Raw genomic sequence first — 10,954 nt, forward strand, 5'->3', positions numbered from 1 at the left:
GGAAAAGGCCCAGTTATCCTGAAGAAATTTTCCATATTCCATTCACATAGTTTTGAATAGAAGTGAGTTCTAAAATTTGAACTTTTTTTCCTTTCCTTGGGATTTGCTTAAACCACAGAGTACTAAAATCAAATCTTTGCTTTCTTGCTCAATTTCAATGCTTCAAGTGTATTTAATAAGCCTTAGTGTTGGCAATCAATCACTACTGGAAGTAAAGGCAAAAGAGGACTGGGATTAAATGGATAGGTACACACTGGGATTCTCTGCAGCAAAGTCATTACATTTACAAAATATATCCATTACAAGCCATTAAGGGAGAAAAAAATAATTTTGATCAATAGCTTTGCTTCCACACTTTTGTATTCTGAATGGTTGTTCAAATACAAATTTCATTCTGAATAGTTTTGGGAAATGGGAGAGTTATGTTTAGACTGAGTCAAAAAAAGTAATTATTTATTTTACATAGTGTAAAATACAGTTATATAAAATTTTGCTGAAATTCCCTGGCCATCTTTTCTGAGTCCTTGGATAGTATATTAATATATGTAATCAAAGCATTCCTCTACATAATGAAAACTGTTCCAAAATGTTATTCTTTATGAAACTTCAGGTAAAGGAAATGTCCATCTTCTGGTTTTGGTTCAATCTTGTTACTTTATTATTATTTCCTATATTCCTTCATATCATCCTCCAAATAGTCTGTTTCTTTCTGGTCTTTCTGTTTGATTCCATAGAGATGCACATTTAATTACAAATATCATGAGATGTAGTTCAGAAGGATTGAAGGAAATCAAACTATAGGCATTGAGTGAGATCAATCTTTGTAAGAATGGCTTTTGATGGAATGGAACGACTTTGATGTAGAAGGGAAATCTTAGATGGGTAGTGGGACATTTCAAGAACTGAAAAATAATCTGAGAACTCTCTTATGCTGATTTGTCATAAGGAAAAGTTTTCAAATTAATCAGTTAAAGAAGTAGTAAATGACTGCCAGGGCATGGAAAGGACATTCAAGAATTCAAAAAATTAAATTCCTCCCTTGAAAACTGTGGTGTTTAACCCAACATTTCAATCAACCAGGAGAACAGAAGATGACAAACATGTCACCAGTTTTTAAAAACTACAAATCTCAGGGGTTATCTGAGGAACAACAATACCCAAGTATGACTTTTGTGGGTGGCAAACTAATTGAAATTATTGTAAAATAGAACAAGTAGAAATTTGAGTAAATTAAAATATGAAGGAATAATCAATATGGTGTTTGAGAATGGAATTTGCATAGCAAATGTAATCATGAGGTTGAGCTGGTGATTTTTATGTATTTGGATTTGTAGAATGCTTCTTTGAGAAAGGCACCTCACTAAGAAATTTTGAAGAAATTAACTTCTCATGGAATGGGAGCAAAGATAATCCATGGGCAAGCAACTGGATGGGAGATCCAAAAAAATTATTATTTTTCACAACTTACAAAGAAAATAGGGTTCCACTGGATCTACAGCTGTCCAGATCCTGCTGTACAAGCTATTCACAAATGACAACATAAAGCTGAATACTGAAGAAGCAAAGTTTGCAAAGATAACAAGTTGTGCATCAAAGTCACAACTAAAGCAGATAGCAAGGAGTTGAAGAAAATTTTAACCAGTGCTGAGCAGCCAGACAGTAAAACCTCTCATACAATGTATGCTTACCAGATTCAAACACAGGCACTTTAAAGAAAAATACAAAACAGAGAGCTCTTGGCTGTAGCTACTCATGAAAGGGATTTGGGCATTATTTGAATAGGCAACGCCATACCCTGTGGCAAGAATAGACAAACTGAACATTGCAATTATTTCCTTATGAAAAGAACAGAGAACAAACCAGGAAAACATTATGATGCTGTTGTACCAACCTTGACTCTCAAATACATGCACTTCTGGTTACTGATCTCCAAGACCAATATATAGCACTAGATAAGATACAGGTAAGTTAACCAGTATGGATCAGAAATAATGAATAGGTTCTATTCAAGGAAAACCAAATAGCACATTTCTTCATGGAAAAAAGATGATTAAAGGTGGAGGGTACATAAAATCAGTCCTATAACTATGGTGATACATTGTTTCTCAGAAGCACAAAAGCTGTATAGTAATTTGAAACAAACAAAAGGAAACATTTTCTTTTAAACATCACAGTTGTACAGAATGCTGAAACAGATGGAATCTTTGATCTGACCGGTGTGGCAGGTCTTACCGTCTTGTGACTGACACTTTTTCTCTGACTGTATTCAGTGTCTTGTTGAGGCAACATCAGTTGAGCAATATGAGAAGCTCAGTATAAAAATAACATCCTTTTCAAAGTATTCTTTCCATTTGTATCTACCACCCCTCTCTACTGTGACAGGCATTGCCAATAGCTAAAAATATGCAAGCACATAAATAACATCAGCGCCTATCATGTGGCTGTGATCTGCTTGTACCATACTTGTCCACGTCATTTCTGTTACCACTTTTACCAATTCATAATTGGCAACTGCTCCTCCCAAGTACTCAAGTAAAAGCATGGCCTTGCCACATACACTGAAAACTAAAAAATCAGGCTTTTATTATGTTAAATGTAGAACTATGAACTCTTCAAAGACACAGAAATCAATGAAATGGTCTTGTGATCATTACTGTAGAGCATTACAGAAGGAGAAAGCCAGTTTTGAAATTAGTGGTTCCAAGATAAATTCAAACAAGTCCCTTTATACCTTTGCACTATATTAATAGGCAGGAGGAGCAAATTTTGCAATGCAGATGTATCTGTCAGTGCAAACATGGTACTTATTGTACTCTTTTAAATGGATATCTTTGCTTTGGAAGTTATTAATTTATTTTCACAACACAGCTATCTATAGGGTAAATCTATAACAACTGTGATTATCCCAGAAACCTTGTGTATTTGGGATACGGTAGCATGTATTATAACACAGAAGAGTGGCAGCATACGTAGAAAATAATTTCAGTGCATTTTTCCAGTTCCACTGACTGCTGAACTGTGACTACAGAAAGATACAAAGGATGAAAATGGTTTTCCTTCCCTCAAAGAAATGCTGTTAAGAAAGCTAAGACACCATTAGGTGGTGCCTAGGTATTGATGTAGAAAGAGAAGCACTTCCGTGCACATTCATTTTTGCAGAAGAACCATGAGCCTGTCAATTCTTACGTGCACATTTATCTGAAGAAATTGTCAACAACAGCCTACAGATTTCTTGAAGGAGAATGCACTGTGCAGAAATAAATCAACAGCAAAATCAGACACTAAACTGAAAAAGTGCATAAAATTAGTCTATTTTTAATATATGCTAAAATATGCCTTTTGCTATTTAGGATGAATAAATTAAACTACTATTTTCCATGTAACCCTCTGACCTCCTAGGGGATTATTTTCAGTACAGTGTTTTGGAAGGGAAAAAAAATCCCTCAGGATCTCTAAGTTCTTCTGCTATGAAAGACCTGAACTGAGATAGCTGGAGGCAAGAAACAGCATAGTTCCCAATTCTGATACCATTCAGTGTACTACTACTAGAAAAGTGCCATTTAATTGCCATTCCAAAAACATCTCCTCTTTAAATGGCTGAAGTCTTGTTTTGCTAACAAGTTTTTGTTTTATTTTGTGAAATGCGTGGATTTGAGTTTAAACTTCTATAAAATTGTGTAATTTGTCCTGTGCTTAAAATGCAATTGATTAACAAAACTTGTATCCCCTATTAAATTCATATTTCTGGTTTTCCCTCATACTGTTACTTTTCCCATGTCCATGTCTTCATCACAGTTTGTGGCTACAGTGGATTCTCTATACAGTTATTTTGCAATATTATCAGGGATCTTCTTTCCCCCTTGCCACTCCTCATGCCTACAAAGAAGCTATACTGAACTAAATTACAAGCGTGTGTGCTGGAATCACCAAAAAGCCACTTCCTGGGAAAACTGAGAACAATATTTACAATGTCAAGAAGAAAAGCACCACACATGGGATAAACCAGAGGCTGATACATGCCAATTGATAGGAGAAGGCTTTCAAGGCAAGTATAAATCAGGAAAGAGAAGAATAGGAAAAAAACTCTGAAAATGTATTTGACTTGAGGGGGAACCAAGTTGTGCCAGACCTTGCAAGCACAGAGATTAGTCCTATAGCAGGAACATGGTACAGCAGAGATTTCAAACAAGTGATAGCTATGAGCAGGATGGCAGGTGAGAACACAACCTAAGCACAACTCATTTGGGTGTGCTGAAAGGAATTGGGAAGAACATGGTAGAGATATAAAGAGAGCAGCTGTATGTGTAAAGGAGGGAGATGAGCTTGACTGGATCCATAGTTTCCTTGGTGAGAAGGTCAGGAAAGGGATTTAGGGCTGGTCCATGTCATATATAAAAGGTAACAGGAAAGTGTAAATCATAATCCCAATGATTTGGGATTATGAGAAGTGAGAAGCACAGAGGAAAGCAGGAAGGGATCAAGGTTTCAGCTTTACTGACTGGAATTAGTCTTGTTTTCCTTTATCTCTAGTTGCCCCAGAATACTCCCATGGCTGTAAAGCAATGTAAGATCTTTAGGTGATCAGGGGCACCTAAAGACCAGCTGGCAATTCTGTTGTCCCCATACAAGTACATTAAATTGAATGGCTATATTATACCACATATCTGAAATTGTAGGGAATGTCTTGACATGAGGGACCCTCAAACACCTATCTACCAGAGAATAGATGATTAGAAGATTTTTTTATGCAGAAGATTTCAGAAAATTTAAAGAATTTTCACCATATTCTTTTAGTCGGTATTAAACACAAATAAACACATAGAACTGTGATATTTTCTTATAGATTATATGTTCTCTCATTATTATTTTCTCAGGTTCTGTCACTAATGAAAGCCATAAACATCACAAATAAATCCTGAATGTTAATTAATTTAGACAATTGTTAGTGAATATTTAATATCTATAATTTTAATAATAAAATAACTAATTTCTATAACTGACAAGCTGCAGTGATGGTTAATGAAATGGTATACACTTACACTGTCTTTGGTAGTAATGTCCACGTGTGGTCCTAGTTGTATTTATTTAGGACTATTCATTCTCCCTGTGGATTTAGCCCTACTGTCCTGCACCAGCCAGTACACAGCAGAGCTGTGTCACTGCCATCACCCCACACTTCAACACCCTGGGGTGTGAAAGCTGCCAGACCCTCTTTGCACCTCACTGCTCCTGACCCTCCTGGCATACACACCATTCCCAACCTTCTTCCTCCCACATATCCCCTGATAATCCCCACATGCCTCTAATGCCCTTGCCCATTAGTCACAGAAGTGTCTGACTTGAGAGCTCTGCTTCGAGGCCACCCATGCTCTGCAAGAGACACTTGTAGTAGATTAGTACATTGGACTACCAAGTTTGATTTCAGCATCAATGTATCCTTGCAGCAGAGCCTTCCATCACTTTTTCAATGAGCTATGAGAAAAGAACAATTATTCTTGTTTTGACCATCCCACCTACTTGCTGCTCCTCAGTTCTCATATTGGAGGGAACATTAAACAACTGACCCTTGCTAACTTTCTTCATGCTTTTCAAGATCTTACAGATGTTTGCCAAATCCTGTCTCGAGTGTGAGCCCAAATCCTATCTCTGGTGTCAACCAGAAGAGAGGTAACATATATGGGAAAAGAGGAGGCCAGGCTGAGAATGTAGAATCAGAGGAATTTCTATGTTGCTACTGAGGGAAACCCATTCCATAACAATTTAGGTTGTTTTTCTAGGTAACAATAATAGCAAAACCTCCAGTTTTGCATTCGGTCTACTTAGCTTTGCTTATAGCTAGAGAAGGGGTGCAAAGTGAGGACAGTGCACTTTTCCCTCCCTAAATGCTTGGCCTCTGTTATTGCAGAGCTCATCCACAGAGACTGATGTCAGGTTCTCACCTCTGCTTTGTTGCCTTCATATGCAAAATGGAAGACATTAGAAGCAGCTAAGATAATTAGTACAGTAATCTCTCGAGTAATTGGATGTGCTCCCAACCTATTTATATTACTTAGTTGCAATTTGCACCACAATCATTCCTGTTCTGTGCAAGTCTTGAATTATTTGCATCTCTAAGACTATCATTGCCACAAACACTGAAGTGACTCATAAAATTTTATTTTAACATAGGAAAACCAAACATATTTGAATTGCTGTCAGTACAATGGCTGATTCTATATTACTTTCTTCAAAAAACTTACCTGCCTCCTGTTTTTTTCAGGTTTCTGACATATTTTTACATTTATTACACTTTATTACATACAGACATATTGTCACTTTCACTAGCTTTTGTCCAGGAACCTGATCCTAAATTTACACTAGTCCATTTGTCTCAGGTGACTGCTCGAATTGAAGTACCAAGGTGCTGAGACTGTGTGTGTAAGGATGACAGTCCTGTGTCCATGTGTTGCTGTCTTGTTCTGGCTCTGCCAATGTCCCTTCTCCATCCCTTTTGGCCTTTCTCCCTTTTTACTCTAAATCCACCTATGTAGTTCTTATTTACACAAACTGGAAACACCTTCAACAGTTCCCACACTCACCTCAGCATGTGTCTAAGGTAATGAGGAATTTATTTGAATGAGAGTATTGCAGCAGATAGTAATTTTGCAGGTGATTAGGTAGAGATATAATAGAAAAATTGAGGTCATTTTTACCCTTATGGGTTTCTGATGGACTTTCAAAATTTCCTGGAAACAAAGTTATGATGTGGATCTCATACTTCCTGCCTCTCTGTCCATCACTTTCTCAAAAGACCAACAAATGTATGGGGCTAAGGGAAGCGTGTTGTAGTCTGAGCTATGGATGAAGTACTGGAAACCTTATTTAAAAAAAAATACATGGGAGCAAATGTTAGGAATAGGAAGTCTGCCATAGAAAAAAAGAAAAAATAATTTGATAACTCTTACTAAAACTTTACAAACACAGTCAACAGGCAAAATAATACATGTAAAAACATAAATATGTACTGCATAGGGACAGCCAGCACAATTTGGATGTCTTGGAGTTCCCCTCACAGAAGGAGGGGAATTTTCACTGCTGGATGAATAAATGATGCAGGCACAATCTCTGCATCAGCAGTGCTTTGAAATTCTTCAGTCTGCTGATAATGAGGCCTACATATTTAGATAAAGAGTAGCATTTCCAGACAGGCATACAGGAATTCAAAACAAATACAGACTTTGCATGACTGTGCAGTTGCAGAGAACTCTTAAAAGGAAGCTCTGCTTGGAAGACAAGGGTCTTTTCAGTACTGTGAAAATTAAGATGACAATAGGAGGTTGAAAGAAAATAGATGACATTTCTGTTGAGGGGATTCATATGCACATTATATAGGAGGAAGAGTCCCAGAATCTTAACTGCTGACCTTCACAGGTTCATGTCTGTGGTTCAGGTACAAGAACAGAGCTACTGCTTCTCAGGATCTGTGGCAGGATGTGAAAGTTGAGTGGCAGCATCTGAGACATGATTCAGAGGGTGTGGCTGCAAAAAAGTGCATGCTGCAGGAATCTAAGATTTTGGAGTGTGACAAATGGATCTGCAAAAAAATAAAGCTCTTCAGAGCAATTCCTTTAGACCTATTTCAATTTCTTAAAATTTGTTAACCATGAGGACACCAGAATTATAGAATGTGGCATTAAAGCTACTTTTATCCCTGATGTTACATTCTTCCACAGTGTGCTAGTTTACAATCCGTCCAAAAGGCATATTATAGGATCTTAGAGACACAGAACAGGATCAGAAATTTGTGTTGGGTTGCTTGTTTACTATGCAGCCTTGCTTCTTTCAGAGCTGCCTCACTATTTCTTCCCATAGATGTGACCCTGTGTTTGGCTGTATCTGAAGGGTCCTGTTAGGAGGTGTAGATCAGAGCACAACCAGGCCACAACCTGACTGCCTGAGCTGCTCATCCATCAGGTCTTGAACAAACACTGTTTACAGCTCAAAATTTTAAGTGAAAGTGTCATTGCTTGCCTTAAATTACTAGGAAGCACTGATGAACTCACAGACATTGGTAAAGCTGGAATAAGCCAGAAGCAGCTGCCAGTAACCTTCCCAGCTGTCCCAGGCTAAGATATTCTTTCTACATCAGCACCTTCAGGAATTGAACCTGTCTGTTTCTGACCGTTATAGCCTTATCCATTTCTTGCCATTCTTCCAGGCTCTCTGAGTCATACACAGCTTTTATGGACAGAGATTTTACATTGACTTTCTAAACATTAAAAGAAATCCTAAATACCATCAGTCCTACTCTTGATTTCTCACAGTCATCTAGGATCATCTTCACAGATCAATAATTCTTTTTGAGCTATACTAGTCACCTCAAATCTGACCTATGTAATGTGAACTTTCTTCACAGAATACAATTTTAACTTTCCAGAAAAATACCTGAGAACTATACATGTATATTATATCTGCACCATTACCCTTATAAGCAACAATTGTAATTTAACAATAAATTAAACATTTTTCTTCCTGAAGCCTCATCAGCTTCTATTGCTATAATATATATACTCTTATATATAGTATATAGTATATAGTATATATATATATATATATATATATATATAGTGTATATATATATATATACACTATATATATATACTATACTATACTATACTATACTATACTATAATGTATTAGATATACTGCTTGTAATTCTTTATTGCATTCTGTGTGGGCATTTATTGTCTGTTACTGATGTCAGATAAATCAGTCTACTATTATCTGGGTTCTTACTTGTCCAATTTGAATACTAATAATCAGTCTTCATGTCTTCCAGAATTTCTGCAATAACTTAAGCTTTATTAAAAGTTAATAAGGTTTCACACTTCCTGAGAACACACACACAAACCTCTTTAGGACTCTCAAATTCAAGTTTTTTAGGACTTGTATACTTGAATATGTTTCTCTCTAAGAAAAGTTGTTTAATATCCTTCTAAATAATGACCAGGAAAGCACTTAGTCATCATTATATGATACAAATATATTGCACATTCTTTCAAGTATAAAACAAATTTATTTATTAAACAATTCCATTTTTTTTGTATCAATATCAACATTTTAAAAATCTTGATATAATAGGCCTATAATAGTGTTAAGATTTAGGAAACATGAGCTGTTCCTAAAACTACCAACCATGCAAATTTCTTGACATCCTTATCCATTTTTTCTGTGCTTCATAACTTGTAATGATTGCTAGGTTTGCTTTTTGTCTACTGTATGTATTTATTTTAAACTGCTGTGTTTGCTTCCCCACTAAACTCAAAACATATTTTTTCTGAATCTCCCCTCTTCTTGATCACAATATTCTGACTCCTTTACAGACATCTTCTTTATAGCCTCCCCCTATTATGATAATTTTTTCCATTTAATTTTTTCTTTGCACTCAGTCATTCATTTTCCACAGGTTTTTGGGGCACAAGTCAGAATACGTGCGTTGGGAACAAGAAGACATAGAGAGTGTGCATGTGTGTGTAGTATGGACTGTAACCTTGTTTGCACATACTGAGTATAGCCAGATCTATATACTCAGGCAAGCACAGACTTTCATTCTAGCAATAATCTTCACCATAATAAAGTCTGAAGTTGTTAGTTTCCCAAATTTTTTTTTTGTTCAGAAAATAGTTAGCTAGGAGTTTTAGGAGCTCTAATAATGCCTTAGTACATAGGACCAAATTTATATGTGTGACCTGAAGTTCTTCACAATAACAATGCAATTTTCTTTCCCAAAATTATTACTAGATACTGAAAGAAAAAGTTATCTTGGTCTTTAGTCTTGACTGCTGTGCAAGAAAGTTGCCCTCTATGGTAAACCCAGTTTAGGCTTATTCCTATTGCGTTGATCTATGTATAGTTACTTCCCTAGGAATATGAAAGTTTAAAATGGTATTCAACACTACATCTCATCATTTATTACTCAGTTCCTGATGGGCAAAAGTTTCTGTCAGGGCTAGGTCCTTTATTATTTACAGGAACTAAAGGGGCCTAAACCTTTTAACTCAGTTAATAACAGCCTCTCCTGATGCATGAAGATATTTCCTTCTGAACACAAACTTTCAAACCAGTAGAAATGGAGAGAAGGAATTGAGGTGTGACCTGACAGACTTGCTTTATAACTCATTACTCCAAGAAAAATAAACAGAATGTTTCTTTCTTTCCCATCTACTTTCCAGCATGGCAAGTTGCTCTCAATGCCCAGCCCTTTTTTCTGGAATGACTGGGGTAGAAATCTTTGGAAAAAAAAAAAAAACCCTTGCCAAATATAATGAGAACTGGGTTAAAACCTGACAAGTAGGCACTATTGTTGGATCAAGCATTGTTCGGTTGTTCAAGATAACACAAGGCCCATTAAAAGAAGCTGAGCCCAAAATTTTCATATAGCAAACTATGCAAACTGAAATCTGATTAAGTTCTTGTTTTCAATGCACAAAAAAAAAAAAAAAAAAAAAAAAAAAAAAAAAAAAAAAAAAAGCCTGCAGTGAGCAGTGTGGTCTTTACTTAATCTGACGGCCACAAGAGGGTACAATGTGTAAATGGTACGTGAATATAACGGTCCTACAGAGTTTTCTCTAAGTGACATCAATCTTTTCTGAAGTCACAAAAATCCATCTCCAGGCAGGTCCAAGGGAAATTTTGGCATAGCACATGCCCAGAAACAACTCTGCGAGAGCTGCCCAGGAACAGCCCCTCAAGACCTGCCCAGGCCACCGAGTGAAGGCAACGGGCCTGTGCACACGGTGTGTGGTGGCTCCCCTTCAGCCAGGCCCACAAGCCACAGCTCCCGGACCTCTGAATCTCTTCAAACCTGTCGCTGCTTTAGCCAAGAACACCGTGCTGAGAACAACAAGCACAACATGCTTTCAGCGATGTCCTAGGCACCCAAACAACACTCTCAAAAGCTCTTGTATTCTTAACC

Source organism: Vidua chalybeata, chromosome 6, assembly GCF_026979565.1.
Source record: "Vidua chalybeata isolate OUT-0048 chromosome 6, bVidCha1 merged haplotype, whole genome shotgun sequence".
NCBI lineage: Eukaryota > Metazoa > Chordata > Aves > Passeriformes > Viduidae > Vidua > Vidua chalybeata.